Source organism: Anguilla anguilla, chromosome 1 (assembly GCF_013347855.1).
Source record: "Anguilla anguilla isolate fAngAng1 chromosome 1, fAngAng1.pri, whole genome shotgun sequence".
NCBI classification, from domain to species: domain Eukaryota; kingdom Metazoa; phylum Chordata; class Actinopteri; order Anguilliformes; family Anguillidae; genus Anguilla; species Anguilla anguilla.
In genome coordinates, this window is record NC_049201.1 from 26,907,573 (window position 1) to 26,926,059 (window position 18,487).

At 38.4% G+C, this 18,487-nt stretch overlaps 1 protein-coding gene across 2 annotated transcripts in view; it reads right to left on the reverse strand.

Moving 5' to 3' along the window:
- Positions 1-550, reverse strand: part of slc24a4a (solute carrier family 24 member 4a) — a 42,023-nt gene extending 41,473 nt beyond the window's left edge. Inside the window, exon 1 of one of the 2 annotated variants that reach the window (XM_035381276.1) lies at positions 443-550. The gene's annotated coding sequence lies outside the window, so the exon portion shown is untranslated. The remainder of the gene's footprint in view (positions 1-442) is intronic. The other variant, XM_035381287.1, reaches the window with a different exon arrangement.
- Between the last annotated feature and the right edge of the window lie 17,937 nt (positions 551-18,487).

Sequence of the window (18,487 nt, forward strand, 5' to 3'; positions counted from 1 at the left end):
TAGACAAGAAAAAGAACAGGAATGGTGTACGCTTTTACACAGGACAGGCTTCGCATGCGGTCCTCATTTCAAGCGGCCGAGGAGCAGATACTGAGTGAGGTAGCTAGTGAGCAGATATCATGCATGTGTGCTCGCAGCTGCCGGAGAAAAAAAGGCTGTTCGACCACTGGATTAGTAAACCTGCTCGTGAGAAATCGTGTCCCGCAGCAGGAGAATCTACCGGCAATGGTGTAATAATTGTACAGCATCAAACGTTCTTTTTTTTCTTTTTCATTAAAAAAAATATGGACAGCTTGCAAGATCGTAAGCTCTCCGTACTCGTAACAAGCTACAAACCACGCTCAATTAGCAATGTCCTCGACTGCACTCTGACGCTAGTATAAATAATCCTATATATTTTTTTGCATGTTGAGTTCAATGCTTTGAGGAGGCACGTTCATACATCGTGGTTACTTGTCTCGTTTGGTGTCGTCCCACTTTCTGCAAAGTAAGCTACCCGCGGGAGATACCCAATGCTATTCAAAGAATGAAGTCTCTCTGATTGTCCTACAAGATAAATTACTCCCTAATTATGAGCAGCTGCTATGCCACTTTGATTCCAGAATTGAAGTTATTGCACACACGTGATATATATATAATTGATTATATAATTGAATATAGTTAAATGTCTGTTTAAACAGCAACATGAAATATATACAGTGTTTGTGAATGTGGCCTCATAATCATTGATTGATTTGAAAAACAAATTTGACTAGTGCAGGGGAAAACAACCAATTCGTCACAACTGTCCCAATGATTTTCCATTTGAATTACCTGTATACATGATATCTAATCTCTGTGTCTTCATTTGGAACAGAGGAAACCATTTGAAACTTGTGTCCACCTTGACATATTGATTATCATGCCATTCCTGGCTGTTCTGTACAACGGTGACATGCTGATGGCTCCTGTGCCCTCCCTGTTGGTAGGGAGGAGGGAATACATGTGCACATTGGACAGACTGTAATTATAATAAAGTTAATCACACATGTGTTTGTGTATTTGTAAGAAGATTGCGTGTGTGTTTCCCTGTGTGTGCCATTCAGGTGAATCTCTATATATTACCTGGACCCCATTAGTTGAATATCTGATTTTGTGTATTGTTGCTGTCACAGATCATTAGACACAGCAAGTGCAGCAGCAAGGCAATGTACTTAAGTATCTTTATTGGCTGTTTGTGTGATGAAGGTGTGCGTCTCTGAAAGATAGCCTAATTGTTCACCATTGCTATTGTATTGTTACGGCCTTAGGAAATATACAATATCGTACCTAAGTTGTTACAAACCTGTTAGAGGGATGGGATACACACGTTGAATCTTTTATTAGTGGTGAGATAATACATTGTTAAGTAGAAAGGAGACAGAATAAAGTAGTGGTGCCCAAACTCTGGGTCACAACCCACCAGTGGTCTGTGGTAGAGTTACGCTGAGTTTAAAGAAGAAAGATAAAATAGTTTCAACTGACACGACAGTGAGGGCGAGACTAGCGCGTATGTAGGGTAGCCAGCTGTCAAACTCGTATAGAAACCCCCATTCAGTTGGACATTAAAATCCAGGCTGTGACACCTTCTGTTTCCAGCTCTATCTGCAACCCTCTCTGCCTTTCTCTCTTTCTCTGTCTGAATACAGTTAAATAAACATAAAAGGAGGGCTGACTGCCAGCTCTCCTTAAAAATAAAATCCCTGGAGACATTCACACAAGTACAATTCAACACCACATCAGATACACTGCACTAGTTACAGCCTTATTGGCATGTTAAAACTAATTTCATTCTGCAATGGAACATTAAAAAAAAGAATCCTCTAAGAAATTTTAATCAATTATTAATGTACTGTGTATAATTTTTTTTATTTTTCCATTCTAATTGACAAAAAGTGTAATTATGATAATTTTGTTAGTGCATTATTTGTACCTGCAGGCTGAAATGTGCTCTACAAATAAAAATCTTTATTATTATTATTATTATTATTATTATTATTATTATCTGTATACATTTTAATAAGCTGTGAAAGCCCCTGAACTGAAGGCAAATCCAACCCTGAAAAGGATTTATTAACTTTATGAAAGGCTTTCCATGCGTGATTTTCACATCACTTTCCAGATGAAAGAGCACAAGTTAAAAATAGACTACAGATAAAAATAGTTATAAAAAATAATAATAAAATAAAGCATGGCAGTTAAAATAAGCTTTTAAGTGATACAGGAGGTTTAAAGTATTATAAATCCCGCCACACATGCACAAAAACACACACACAAACATACACACACACACACACAGAAAAAGCTTTACTAGCAGTCAGCTGAAGAGAAATGGAACACAATGGAGTGCGTGTTATGGCTCTGCGTGAGGGCTCTCTTCTAGGAAAATATCACATGCTCCCTCAGGAGTTCTCTCTTGCCCATAGCCTCCTGCTCAGATGACTAACACCTTTTTATATACTTGGGAAAGCGAGTAAAGCTGTGGTACAGTAGACCTCTGGACACTATAGTAGATGGTGTTAAAATTTGTTCAAAACTTTTGTCCTGTTAAAATAAAAATTGGCTCAGTGTGCGGCAAACAAAAACACTTTGCAAGCGAAATAAAGCAGCTCCTGGTTTCAGTTTTATTTTGATGGGCAGATAGAACTAACATTTTCGTTTAATAAAAAAACATATCCGTTTGCTGAGTATTGGAAAGCTGTTTCAGTCAGTGGAAGCCAATGGGCTATAAAGCACAATTTTATGAATTGTATTAGATTCATTACATCACTGCATTACATCAGTAACATTGCCTGATTTTAGGCACTCTGCCAACCAACGTGGGAAATAAATTTCACATGCTTCCCTAGACGTACTCCCGAAATGCATCTTTGTTTCTATATCCCGAACAGCATCTTCATCTGCTGTCATTGTCAGTGTAGACAGAGGTATGTCAAATATGTTAGGAATTGGACTGCCGTGAGCCGTTATTTTTGGTTGTTGTTCACATATCTATCCTAGATGGTGCTCTCTACGGTTGCTCCTGCATTGATTAGATTCCTTATTTAGAAGAGACACCCTACATCTTGCACATAAACCTTTGGCAAAGCTATTGAGTGTACATAGATGAAGAATGCTAAACACCAAGCCGTGCTTTTGTAGATTTCATTTCAACTAAATAATTAGAGTACTCTTGGACTTTAAATGATCATTTTAAACGCAGGACAAGCCAGTTTATTTATCTTAAAGAGCACGTTGTGGGCACATATCTCAAGCTTGAATAGGTCCTATAATGCATAAACATGACTTCATGTCATTACAGTGATTAAATGCATAAGACTATTTTGAAGAAAACATATATTTACATTTTTATAGTGACGCTTTATAGTAGAACCCCTCTTAATCATTTGTAGATGTTTAAGGCATTAGCATGTAGCACACCCTGTCAAAAACACACTCCCGGAGAGGCAATGATGGATGACTTGTCACCTTGTAGTTGAATCAGGAAAATAGATTGCAGTGAGCAACTGAAATGTCAAATGAGCAAACGGAAATGTGAATTGGGAGAAGGGGGACATTGTCAGTGTCAGTGGGAAAAAAATGACAGACCATTTTTGGAGAAGGTGAAAAGAAGAAGGGTAAAGTTCTCATCAAGTGTCTTGACTTTGACAGTTTACCAATACAGCAAGTTGTGTAATTACTTGACTTGGTACTACTGTGCAAGTTGAGTAATACATAATTTGGAAATAAATATTCAAATAAGGAAATTCTGGTTCGGGAGAAATTATGAACGTTCCTTAAATGGCAGTCATAATGCTGAATTTGCTGAGGACAAAAAGGCTACAGCAGGATGGTCACTGTTGCTGCTTTGTGGAGTGATAGACCAGGGTTTGGTTCTGATGGCTGGCTCTTTGCCGCTTTCAAAAGCACAAATCTGACCACTACTCTCTATTCTACTTCAAAGCCTGTGACGGTTCGGGTGCTGGGACCCAGGCGCAGAGTGGGAAAAAAACACGAAACTCAAAAAGGGGAAAATTAACAAAGACTTTACTAACGGGTAAACAAACAGGGAACAAACAAGGCCACAATGGGCAAAACCACAAATTCAAAAAATAACTAAACAAAGCAGAAAACAAGAGGGACTCACAAATACAGGCAGGGCAGAACACGGTCAGGGCAGAACACGGGAAGACAGAGCACAAGGGAAGGTCAAACGAAACACAAGTCAGGAACAAAATACAGGCAGGTACAAACGGTTTGTAACAAATAGAATTCAGGAACAAACACAACTCGGGGACAAACACAAGTCAGAACAAACGCAACTCGGGGACAAACACAAGTCAGAACAAACGCAGGCAGGTAAATATGGTTTGCAAACAGAGATAGGAAACAAACACAAGGAAGAACACACGCAGGCAGGTAAATATGGTTTGCAAACAGAGATAGGAAACAAACACAAGGAAGAACACACGCAAGGAACCAGCACCCGAGTCAAGGGAACAGAGAACTTAAATAGACAAGGGGTAACAAGACACAGGTGAACTCAAAAAACAATCAAACCAGAAGGAGGGGATAACAAGACACAGGTGGGAACCATGATGGGATAACGAGACAATTGAAACAATCATACAATTAACAGGAGGGGAGCAGGACACAAAACAGAAGTGCCGCCATCTGGCGGCCCAACAAGGGAAACACAGACAGGAACACAGGACCATGACAAAGCCAGTTTTGAATCCACAGTGAAATTGCTTCTTTCACTCCATAATATTTCATCTTGATAAGAAGAGACTAGCTTGACTTCGTTGAACTAAGCCCACCTAACTTTGACTTGAGTTATTAATTAATTAATTAATTCATTCATTCAGGACTAAAGGACTAAAGGTATTGATTGTTCTTGTATGATGTTATTCCCTTTCCCTCATTCTTCATTGCTTATCCATAAAAATAAATGATCTGGGTTCTACATTTAATAAATTGTTTCTAAGTTCTATTACTTTCATTTTTATCATTCAGTTGCAATATGTGTGCTATCCATAAAATATGACTATAAATATAATGTAGTGTGTATTGCTTTACAGTGTATTTTCTATTGCTTGCTTTCTGTGGGAAAGACCTGAGCTCTGGCCTTAAACAGTGATCTATGATATTTATCAGCAGTTTATATAAAAGAACAGTTTGGAATGATCTGTTTTGGCCTTTCCTTTAGAAAACCCCTGTACCTTTATTTGAGCAAAGCTCTTTGTAAGTGCCAGCAAGGAGAGTTGTATTCCTTCCCAGATTCACTGAGCCCTTCCCTTAATAAAAGTAGGTTTGTAGGAGTCGTGGTGCATGAAACATAAAATCCTTCATCCATTACTTCTGAATCTGGACATGTTCCTTTGGTGCATTACTTTACTGGTGCTGCTACACAGTGCAAGAACATATCACCAGAATACTCTGAAAGGTCAAGCAGGAACCAAACACTGATTAAATATCTGCAGTGAGCACAGACACTGAGATAAAGTGTGAATACAAACGATGGATGTATTATTTGTAACATAATTTCTGATGTTTTGTTGCTGATCAACATAATATTATATGTCGATATGAGGTCAAGCTTTTTCTGTTTCAAAATATGGTATTGCTCATCATACATGTTTGCATGTATAGCATTGCAATATGTCTGTGTGGTCAAAGAGTTGTTGGAACTATTCTATTTGATGTAGGCCAGGGTTTGCATATACTTCTTTTTACTTGAGTATAAAAAGCACAGGCAAGAGAACTTCCTGGTGGGTAACATGTAAAAGCATTCAAAAACACCCATTTCCAATATGGTTCTCAATGGGGGACAAAAAAGAGGACAACAATACATGGACAATTAGCTCGGTGCAGCAGTGCTATTGACTCTAATCACCTAACCTGGCTGTACAACAAAAATAGGGCCAAAAACACAAAGTCAAGTGAAGCAATTGCTATACACAACACGCCAAGCACCGGAGATGGAAATGGCCAGATGACAGATGACCAACCAGAAAGATGACACACTCACGGCACGGAGACAAAACAAAAGTTACGATACGATAACAATATCCTGTATACACCCACTGACCACATTATGAGGTACACCAGCTTGTAAATGCAAATAGCCTGCTCCTCCAAACAGCGAATCACGTGGCTGCAACTCAATATATAAAGCATGTAGACATGGTGTAATTTTTTGTTTGACAAAACATTACCATGGTCAAGATCTAAGGTCTAAGGTACAGCAGCGCCTGTATTTTCTCCGTAGGCTAAGAGTCTTTGGTGTGAGTCAGAAAGTGTTGCTCCTCTCCTATCATGTTGTAGTTGAGAGCATTCTGCGGTATGGCATCTCAGCTTGGTTTGGTAACCTCTCTGTCCAGCTGAAGGGCCAGATCAACCGACTCACCCAGACAGCCTTGAAAATCATCGGAGTCAGGCAACACCCTGCACTCCAGATTGTCTTTGAGAAGACACTGATCAGACAGGCAGAGAAGATCATTTCAGATCCCACCCATGTGCTGAACCCTGAATACCAGCTCCTCCCCTCAGGCAGACGCTTCAGGATCCCCCAATGCAAACTGCCTTGTTCCCCTGTCTATTAAAGCTCTGAATAGGAGCCTAGAAGGTAAGGTTAGGAGCTAGGAGGTCCACTGCATTGTGCACTTTGTGTATTATGTATATAATGTATGTATGTGCTGTATGCATTGTAGGTACCTGTCTTAAATGTATGTATAATGAGCAATGTGCAATTGTGCTGTCCTATTGTGTGTTATTATGTACACTGTCTTCGTACAGCAAGCACCAGATGTGTCTGAAACAAATTTCCTTCGGGACAATAAAGTTTATCTTATCTTATCTTAAGATGCGTGATCTAAGCAACTTTGACTGTGGTAGGATTGTTGGTGCCAGACATGGTGGTTCCAGGATCTCAGAAACAGCTGCCCTCCTGAGATTTTCATGCACTTTAGTCTCTAGACTCATAATTTACAGAGAATTGTGCAATAAACAAAAGACACCCAGTGAGCAGCGGTTCTGTGCCTCAAAACACTTTTCTAATAAGAAAGGTCGGGCAGAAAATGGGCAGACTTCAGAGTTCAAGCTAACATAAAGTCCACAAATTCTCAAATAAAAGCTGTTTACAACAATAGTGTGCAGAAAGGCCTCTGAATGGACCACACATAAAACCTTGAAACAGAAGAACAGCAGAAGACCACATTTGGATCCATTCCTGTCAAGAACAGGAAGATGAGGCTGCAGTGGATAGGTGATCTCCAAAACAGGACAACCCAGAGGAAAAAAACTTTTGCTCAGGATAGTCTTTTCTTTAACTCTTGAGAAAGTAGTAAGATCTCAGATGCACATCTTTTTGAGATCACTTCAATCTGAATTGTTTCTCCTAAAACCCCCTTAGGAGAAAAGATGAGATAACGAGAGAATGAATTTGAGACTTCATTAAGATGAATGGATATTGAATTGAGATGTGGTTGTTTCTCATGAGGTCACTATGAGAAAACTGAGACATATTTGAGAAGAATCATGAGATCCTAGGAGTCATAGCTGAGTTTTCTTTGAACTCAGTTCTTTGAACTGGACAATTGCTTAATCTGACGAATCTTGAAAAACATTGGATACTTCCAGCAGCATGATTCGCCATGTCACATAGCACACATCATCTCTAGCTGGTTCCATGAACATGACAGTGACTTCAGTTCACTCCAATGGCCTGTACAGTCCCCAGATCGTAATCCAAAAGAGCAAACAAAACATTTGCACCTTGAATGTGTGGCCGAAAAATCTGCTGGAACTGAAGTGATGCTATTGAGTCAGCATGGACCAAAATCCCGAATGAACGTTTTGAGCACCTTGTTGAATCCATGAAGCAAAGAATTCAGGCTGTTCTGGAGGCAAAAGTGTATGTATATGTATAACTCGTACCTGCTATCTGCTGCTGGAACAGGAAACGTCATCATACAAGCTGATTTGCCATTACTTGAAGTATAAATTCTTGCTTTAGACCACGAACCCTTGAATTTCCCTGCATGACAACATTTTAATGCCAGCAGGCCATCAGTAACATAGGTAATGTATCTTAAAATCTTCATTGCACACAAAAACTGTCTTGGCCAGTATATGCCTTTAACAGGTGCGTAAATAGGGCCTTATGTGACCACCATCTGTCTTAGGTTTGTGTTGAGACTGGAGGAAGATAAGGGCTGTCATTGGTCCCTTAGGCACATCATTTCCACGGTATACCCTCCAGCTTGGCTGTTTTACCTCACATGTTGAATCACTTCTCACATCACTGTCAAGAGATTAGTCTTGGACCAAGCAAGAAGGCTATCAGAAGAGGACCCAAAGGCAATGGTATTTAAAAGTTTCTCTACTTGGCTTTATCTACTGCTTCTATATATGAACAAGCAAATCCTCAGCTTCTGCAGGGTAGGCTTTGAAAATGCCTGCTGACCCATATTCACTGTGGTAGGATCTAACAGCAGCATTTCTGCATGTAGCGTAAGTTCACTTTACACCCTAATTGAGTTGTGGAGCTGTCTCACCTCATGTTGCTTTGATTTCCCTTTGTTGCACACACACCTACTTAGGCCAGGCCTTACCCCTTTCTTAGCAATTGGAACATAAAGGATCCCTACACCTGGGTTAAATCTTACACCTTTCTTAGCTGTAGCTACATAGACCTCACAGCTGTTTGGGTAGTCACATATTTGCAGGCCAATGGAGTAACGGTCTGAATAACTCAAAATTTAATTACAGTAAACTCTTACAGGTATATTCTCACGGAAGTCGTCTAGCTAATATGATAAAACGGAACCATTTCTGCACATTTTTTTACACTTTACACTTATAGATTGTAAAAAAGTCTTTTGACAGTGATGATCTCCACTATCTCGCCGTAGATAAGAGCATCTGCTATGTAATTATAATGTCACATCATGTAGTTTGTGGGTATTGGACTCTCAAGCAGTAATGGTGCCACCTCCTTCTACCACAGGTCAGTCTAGACTGAGGGCAGTACAGATGCTGTGTCACAAAAGCCGGTCCTGTTTAATATGGTTTAACATCTGCAAAAAGAACATAAATACCCATTTCAGAATAACTGTTGTGTTCCCAGGAAGGGAGTTGGGATGCTATCCACCAGGGGGCAGCACCGGCCCAGCACACAGATATGGCCACAGCTGTGATGCTTTGTAATCACTACAGATGTGGCCCATTACCTAATCACTGGGCCTAAAAAAAAGCCTGGTTCCCAGGCCAAAAAGGGAGAGTGTTTTGGACAGCAATGGAGCTGTGGTATGCACAGGGTGGTGAATTGGTGACAGATTTTTGGCGTGGTTTTTGTTATTTTTTAGAAGTTTTGGCCTTTTTTTCTGTTTTTTGAACCAATAAAAGGTGGCAAGCCAACACTTTTGTGTTTTCCTGTCTGTTCACCACGTGATCAGAGGCCACCCCCAGCCCTGCATAGATAGATAGATAGATAGATATACTTTATTGAACCCTGTGGGGTAATTTGTCCTCTGCATTTTGACCCATCCTAGTTACTTAGGAGCAGTGGGCAGCCACAGTGCAGCGCCGGAGGACCAACTCCAGTTCTGAGGCCAGTGCCTTGGTCAAGGGCAACTGCAGGAGCGTACCTAACATGCATGTTACACTATTTTATCACAACAATTTGCAATTTGCCTGTCTTATTCATTTCCATTTCTTTTTCTTGAAAGATGGATAAAAGACCTGATGGACTGAGGAACCCTGGGGAGGACCACGCTGTCATGTCAGCCATTTTCCCTCCCTGTCTCCACACGGGGGCGGGGAAAGATGAAATGATGCTGTCAGCTGAAAGGAGAGACTGGCACCTCAGTCACTGACAGAACTCAAATATTTAGGCAAAAAGTAAAAAGCAAGGCACTTTCAAAAATAAAATGAAAGTTCCTTTATTATTTCAGCATTTTAAAAACTCATGACGAGTAGTTGGATAAAAACATGTTTATGCTGAGAAAAGCGTTTGTCTAGAAGCAGTGAAGCACATATAATTCTGTGATACCCCATTCTAAAGATTACTTTCCAGTATCCTTCCATTTAGTTATTAAGCAAAACGTATTTGTTGATTTGTGAGTTGATTAAAAATTGGGTGGGGTAAGTGGGAGGGGCAATCTCCTGTGTTGCATTTGTAACACAAGGGCCAGCTGTGCTCTCCTCTCCAGTTAGATTCCACAAACAGATTGACTAAGCAGAAATAAACATAAAAAAGTACATGAACATACGGATAAATAACATCAAAAAGAAACCATTGATTCAGTCAAGAAATAAGTACTGAAAAGCAGTCAAAAATAAACATTTTCCTTTTATAATATTAGAAGATGTTCCCAGTCATGTTGATTATATCAATACACTGAAAAAAAGAAAAATAAGATATTTAGGGGTTCTTAGTGGGTCTGGGCAATGGCCATTATCACTAAGAAACAACCCCTAAATATCTTATTTTTCTTTTTTCAGTGTGTTCATATAATCAACATGACTGGGAATATTTATGTTTTTCATTCAAGTATCATCTCAAAAATTGTTATGGCATGTGGGGCGCAGTGCTTGCTATGAAGTCAGATATATGCAGCTGACTTAGCCTACATAATAAATAAATAATTATTTTACCACTAACCTGGAAAAAACAAAACAAAATGACTGGAAACAATACTGTTTCCTGTCACAATAGGGTGTGACATTGAGGTGAATATGCTGCGTACTGATACAGCTAAGACAAAAAAATACAAAAAACTAACTACAAAAAAAAAAAAAAATCTAAAAATAAGGAGCAACATGAGTTTTCCTGAACCATGCTACAAGTATGCTCCAAAAACGATGACATGCTGTTTTAATCGGCTTCTAAGCTGAACTCATGTTGGGCTTTTAAATGAAGGAGCAGAGAAACTGACTTTGGGACACAACAACTATTTGGATAAGTCATGCACTTGAGTCATGACAAACAAACTTACAAACATTAATTCCCACATTTTCCACTTATGACTACAAAGATGTACTTGTATACGGGTAAATTTGTTTTGTGGGAGTTCAAGCCGAATTTAATGTAATAAGGAATGTGGCTTAGCTTTAACCCTCCCTCGTGCCCTTCCCTACCCCAGGGAGCCCTGCGTTCGCTCTGCACAAAGAGTTTTTTCCGCGACGTGACCTGGGGTGCAGACCAGCTGAGCGGAGTCATGTGAGCGCTTGCACTGTGGAAGTCAGAGGGGCCACTGAGCTCTGAGTAACAGTTTCATGGTGTCAGCTGACGGGGGTTTAATCCTGCGGTACCAGGCAGAAGAAGAAGAGAGAAGTGGGCCGGAGCAGCGGGTATCTCTCTGGCTGCCATCGCTGACTTCGGCTGCATTGATGGTACTGACCAAATGACCTTAAAGAAGTGTGGCGATGCTGCCTGAAAAGAGTACCTCCAAAAACGATTTTCATTGAAAAAAACTTGCCTTTAACTCAAAGTCAGGGGAAATGTTGATTGAAAGCAGCCCTATCCTGTGGTATGTTGGGTGGTGGGTCCTGTTAAAGCACTCAGTATACAATGCAGTGCTGTGTCCTGATGCATCCCCATGATTTGGCATCTAATCCTGACTATGCCAGTGCTGTTTGTGGTTGGTAACCACGCAATGTGGTGCATAATAGGCTGTAGCATTGCGCAGGGAGTGAGGGTTTCGGTTGGGCTGGGCAGGGTACTTCCCCACTATATTGCATAGTCATAGTCATATTCTGCTGGTCAGTCTGGTATCTGCAGTGTTCCTTTGCCAGCTGCATAATTAGTACAACACTTCAGAGCAATGATTAAACTGTTTAGCTTCAGGGCTGAAGAGAAGTGGTGGTCATTAACATTAATGCTCATCAGCACTCTCCTGAATCAATGGTAGACAGGTCTACATATACCACGCCAAAATTACAGTCATTTCAAATTGTGAAAAAGAAAAAATAGAGTTATAAAGTTTAAAAGAGGTCTTACCTCAATGAATCAATCTCTGTTATAGGGCATTTATATTTTCTGCGAGAGAAATGGAGAAAAACTGGAAATTGTTCCCTGAACGCAGGAATAGGCAGAGAAATTCCTGAAAATAACAGAATGGAAATTAAGTAGTGCAACAAAGAAGCAAATAAAAATCATGTAGATAAGCTCTATCTTTTCACTACATAAATCCAGATGTGGAAGCATGGCTTGAGCGATGGAGCATTCTCCAAATGTGTCAGGGAAAAGGGTGTACTGCTTTACATGACAAAATCATTATCTGTAGACCAACCGTGGGATTTAATCATCATATTTCTGTCATGCAGTAGGCAGGGTACTCTGGTTTGGCACACGAGAGTGACATCTGCTGTGTAACCAGTGTGTAAGTAATCCAAAAGTAAGTGAAGTAAAAATAAAAAATAATCCTCGCCCCCCCCTCCCAGTTAAGCCATTCAAGCTCTAGTCCCTTGGCTCAAAATAGTCAGAGACCACACCCCCCGGTCTCAAGGAATTTTGCAGCAGTCAGACGTGAACCTCTGAAGAGAGCTTCTGACTCAGCTGAAGTTGATTATCAGGGAGAAGAATGCATCAATGAGAGGGGAACAATCCTTACTGCCCTGGAGCAACGGAATGGAATTTGAAATGAATTCCTCTGAGAGGCAGAGCCAGGTGTAATACAGTACTCATCAAGCAGTTGCACTGTTACATCATATGTTCAATACATCATGTATTTGCAGAGCAGGTATCAAGGGCTACACGGATCAATTTATTTCAATATTCCTTTCATAGGGCTGTAAATTTTTAGTGAAGCTGTTCAGGTTAAATCATTTTCTCAAGGACAAAATGGAAGGTTATTACCTGGGGTCTAGCCAAGGAAATTCAAAGTCCAGTTCTGTAATCAACTCACTACTCTGCTGCACTTCAGTGATCCAATGAAAACTACACCACAGATGCTCCAGAACAAAAAAGATAAACAAAACAAATATACATGAGCTAAATTCAGTAAAAAGTAAATATACAAATAAATCAAAGCTTCACACTGCCATAGTGTGTGAAATCGATTTAGAAGTTTTTATTGGATTGAATGTATGTGGACAATTGAATAATCATGAAAGTAAGCTTTATCTACAAGGCATTGCTCTAAATTTTCCTCAATAGCAAGAAAACAACAGAGAATAATAAGCGTTTTTTTAAATTATTTTTTTAAACAAGATCAAACTAAATATGATATAACTAGCAAGCAGCAAAATATACAAATCATTTGAGATTTAAAAGCAAGACTCAAAACTGGAGAAGCAAGAGGCCCTCTCTTATTTTCTGGCAGGTCATTATGAAGTCAGTGTGAAAGCTGTGTCACTCTTGGACTTTAAATAGGTTTTTGCCGCTCACATGACCAATGACATCTGCGATGACTTCATAGAGACATATGGGTCATGGGGAGTCAGTAGTACAGTAAAATACCTGGGGGCTAATCTGATCTGACACACCAAAAAGTGTTTCAATGCCAAATAAAGCATTCTAGTCTAGTTAGTACATGGTGTCAGGACCATTCCTGTTACCCTGCATCAGACCTCCAAAGCAGCTGATGCCAAGACACTCTCGTACCTGCAATAACAGAATAATAATACATTTATTTATATAGCACCTTTCAAGAAGAAGAAGAAGGGGGTATGGCTCCCCTTAGATCAAGGGAAGCTCAGATATATGGCTATGTCTTTATTCTAGAGAAACACTGATTTCACTATGAGTTCTACTACATGCATTAGCAACAAACTCTGAAAACTAGTAAAAGATGTGATTGTTTTTCTATTATACTTAGAACAATAATCTAAATATAAATGTTATTGATCAAATATATGATATAAATTCATATTATCAAAAATGAACAAGTTGGAAAATGCCAGCCAGTTGCTTTACACTTGACAGCTGTAATTTCACTTCTCAGGGGCAGGGGGCAGAGCTAGGACCCATTGACATTGCACTTACGTGCTATAGCTCTTCAACTTCCACAGCACAGCATAGCTGCTTGCCACATCAGAATGAGGATTCTGTGACTAGCGTCTGCATTAAGTCAGCATTAATACAAGTAAGAGGATTAGCTGGTGGACATTTCTGCCATTTGGGGCAGAAATTAAGATTGGCATCAGGGCTGAGTTATGATGTCCTGCACCACAGACAGCAGCAGCAGCGGCTACTGCAGTTCAACCCAAAGACATATTTTTAGCCATTCATTTTGTGTACTATGGATTATCAAATTGCCTTTAAAAATTACTAGTTGTAAACAAGAAAATACATAAGAAAGTTATACATTTTTGCTGTTAAACTTAATTTAATTACATAATGTATTTCCAGTGTCATTTTTACATACACTATATGTGCTGCTTTATATTTGGTTAATTTTTTTTAACATTTAAATGCGTAATATTCTGACATCAGAATATTTCGATTTTAATATTTACAGTGTACAGTTTGTGTGTGTTAATGTTTTTTTTTTTTTTTTAACTTGTGTAAATTACTTTGAGAAGCAAATCTGATGCAAGTGTGCTTTAAAAATGAATAGCTTACATAAGGAAAAGATGCTTTCCAGCACTTATGAGTGTATTGAGGACAGAACTACAGTGGTTGACATGTATGGATTACGACTTAAGATGTGTACAATAATACTGACTTTTAATTGAACATTGCACTGTTACTCAACAAATTCTTTGTATTAATGTACCACATTAACATCATGTAGGGGACCAAGTTTAACACTTCTACAAACCGTATTTTGTTTCTTTTACAAAAAGTAAGGCTGAATGACAGATGATTGTAAAATATTTTACTGATATGTAACATTTTCCATTTGGAATATCGGCCAGAGGCTGTTGGAGTGTCTGTGCAAAAAGAAACAAATATATATACATATCTATTAATTCGTGCCACTTTTGCTAGCTCTCAAGTCTTACCAATACTTGGCTCCATTGTTCACCTTTAGCATGTAGTGTTTATATATGTTCTAGCCTACCATGTGTTCATCAATAATAATAATATTACCATACAATACCTTTCTGAGAAAATCATAAACATGAAGGAGATATGCAGTGAAAAAAAAATGCATTCAAATGCAAAACTATTTTTTTCTGAAACTACATCTAGTTTGTATTCTTAATAGACTTTTACAATGCTTACTAGTAAAAAGCTGGCTTATGGGGGCAAGTATGCTTTTTGCCTATCTGTTGAGTGCTGGAGAACAAAGACTTGTCTTTGTTGGAAAACCTAATTTTACAGGCTTGCACAGTCCATCGACCATCACAGTGATAAACATTTATAGACTGCATAGGCCATTTTAGGGGCATGTTTTACAAAAAAAAGTTGCTTCCTGTAATGGAAACCAAGGTTAAAAATGATATACAGTAGCTTACCACAATGTCCAACTGGCGTATTCAAGGAGAACTTTGTGTTAATATCCGTGGAAACCATTTCCTCTTGCCCTGTGATGTAATCTCAGGCTTGTCAGTGCACAGAACTCATCTGTGTACAGGATCTGGAGGGCGGCTGACGATCCCCCATCACACTTCAAGGACAGTATGGCACTTATATGGGGGCAGAGACAGTGCTTTGGTTTTGGATCTTGGCTTCCGGTGGCTTCTAGACATGTTCACACAGTTATTGCTTGCTAGTGCTTGTCCAAACATTCTGACCCCAGGACCCAGGAATAGATACATTTTTAATCAAATTTTGTCAAACAACTGTTGGCACGCTATCGAAAACGCAACATATATTAACAGTTAGAGCGATGTTGCTGGTGTGAAGGACAAGTGTATTTTATGCAGTATGGTATATACTGTATATAATAACTCACTGTTTGAGAATTAGCCCAATTATCAATACTGAGAAACTTCCAGAATATAATGCAAAAATGAATTTCATTTCCTCAACAGTAAAAATGATCTCAATAGTCATTACACATTAGTGCTTCAGTATTTCTAGCTTGTCTTTGGTATCAATTTAACAGCTGCAAAAATTCTTGCATGAATAAAGGCTTCATATAACACAAGTTTTACATAGTTTCCTTAAAAAATTTTAATTGCAGAACTATTTACAACAAATTATCATTAGCAATAATTTAATCTTTTTGAAAGAGGTAAAGACAAAACAGAAATGGGGAAAAACAGATAAGTACATTTGTACTGTCAGCAGAAAAAAATAAACACACATTTCAAACAGGAGGATGACATTTATACAAAATGACGAAAACAATAAATGTAATAAGTACATAAATAAATAATATATAACAATATGAAATGACCTGTGCTAAGCAGCAATATTATGAAGCAAATAAACATAAATTATACATTCAGTATCAGTCTCCTGCATGCCAATCCAATAACTTCTCAAAATAATAAATAAACAAACAAACAAATAACAAGTAAATAAATAAATAAATAAATAACAAAGAATATGTGTTTAAAAAGCATGGTAAACAGCATACAATTTAAATTAAGCATGTACATACATAGATGTATTTGTGTGTGTGTGTGTGTCTGTGTGTGTGTGTGTCTATTTTTTTGTTTGTTTGTTTGTTTGTTTTTTGGTGCACACACATACACAAATAATGAATGTTTGAATATTTGGTATTGTAGTAATTGATTATTGATATGATATTTAATCATTGAAAATTGTTTTAGCTAAACATCTACCTTTTTATAATTTTTTTTTCTGCCTATTTTACATTCCCAATACCCAAGGGTGCTGTGGAAATTAATTTCATGTAGGTTTCCACAAAATAACATGAAGGCTATCTCCCCTCATGGAAAAAGTACTATTTATGGTTTCGATTCCACATGAAACAATGAAACAAAAGGTGAATGAATACGTGAAGACAACTGCATTTATCTTGACTGAATATATGTTGAGTTTGACCAATTGAAATTCTTCAAATAAATGGTTCTTCTGATTATGGGTCATTTTTAGTAAGCAAATAAGCCTACTTATTGATAAATCGGCGCATACTAAATGAGTTACACTGATGACAGGCACATGTTTCCCTATTGGTTGTTACAATCATAAAAAAAGTGAATCTAGGGATATTATTATATCTCCTTACAAAAAGAGAAGTAGGAAAATGGTTATTGGTAGGCAGTTTGCAAGCTAATAGCTAGCTTAAATATCAGTAGGCAGATTGCTAGCTAGCTTGCTATATAGCCTACTAAATCTAGCTAGCTTTGCATGTTTTGACATTTTGTTGTCAGAATTATCCTCTGATTCCATAATGTGTCTTCTTCTGAACTATACAATTGACTTGTTTTTAGTGTCTGGCTTAACTCGCAAAACAAATGTTATGAACCCACTGTAGTGACCATGTTCACTACAAGACCAACTCCTTTTCCTTCATAATTGGTATAGCATACTTCAGTGGCTTAATGGACAAACAGGGTGTTTTTTAGGAGAGAGATTCTATTAAAAATCAAAAAAAGGGACATAACCAGTTCACTCACATTATAATATTAGAAGGTAAAATGATTTGTAATGAATTACTCCCGTTTTGCATGGGACAATGCACAAAAAAGGAGTAAGTAAAAAAAAAAAAAGAGAACATTTAGACAATGGTACATTTAGTCTTTTTTTTTGCGGTGATGGTACACATAACAAAATCATGTAAAGGAAGGCCATTTGTTTCTGTGGTCAGACAGCCAGGGGAGGAATAAAGAGGTTCTTGGGGAGCAGTAGGCTTGGTACTGCAGAAGGAAATCTCCTGGGCTATTCCCTGACCAAAGCTATAAAAAAGTGCTGAAAAACAGTAGATGACATTACAGAATACGCTGGATACTTTTTACAATTTATTTTTCTACAGACAGCCCTCTCTATCTACAAGTCGATAAATTCAGGGAGATTAAAAATGGGGAACACCTTGTTTTGGAAACAAAACATGCCAAATATGGAAAACATCCTAAAAGAAAACCTTATACTACTACCGAAGAACAAGAGTCATGGCTCTAGGTTGACTTTATCGCCTTCTTACACCTCAATACATAACATGTCCAGTTCTACATGAGATGTAAAAAGAAAACAATGCTTATAAAATCAACTTATTTTGAATTGAGATAAAAGGAAGGACTGTCTGTCACACATGAAGGACGGAAAGGAGTCTATGAGGATTATTATGCTTGAGGACTTTGTTTACACTCACACTTTAACAGCATATTTTAACTGCATACATGTATCCCTTAGAACATTCTTGAAGCCCTCTGTAGGAGCTATATCTCATTCATGAACTTAATTTGCATAACATGTGTTACATTGTCCCTCAAAAGGAATTTCATGAAGGAATTTCATTTATTTAAAATTCATTTTATGAAGGCCATATGCCACGTTTATGACGTTGTTATATGCACTACATGAAGGCTTTCAGAATGCAGCAGTCCCTTGCCTCTACAGATTCCATGTACCCAGAGCTGTCCCTTTGTTTACAGTTTCGTCACCCACAGCATTACGTTTGATGCA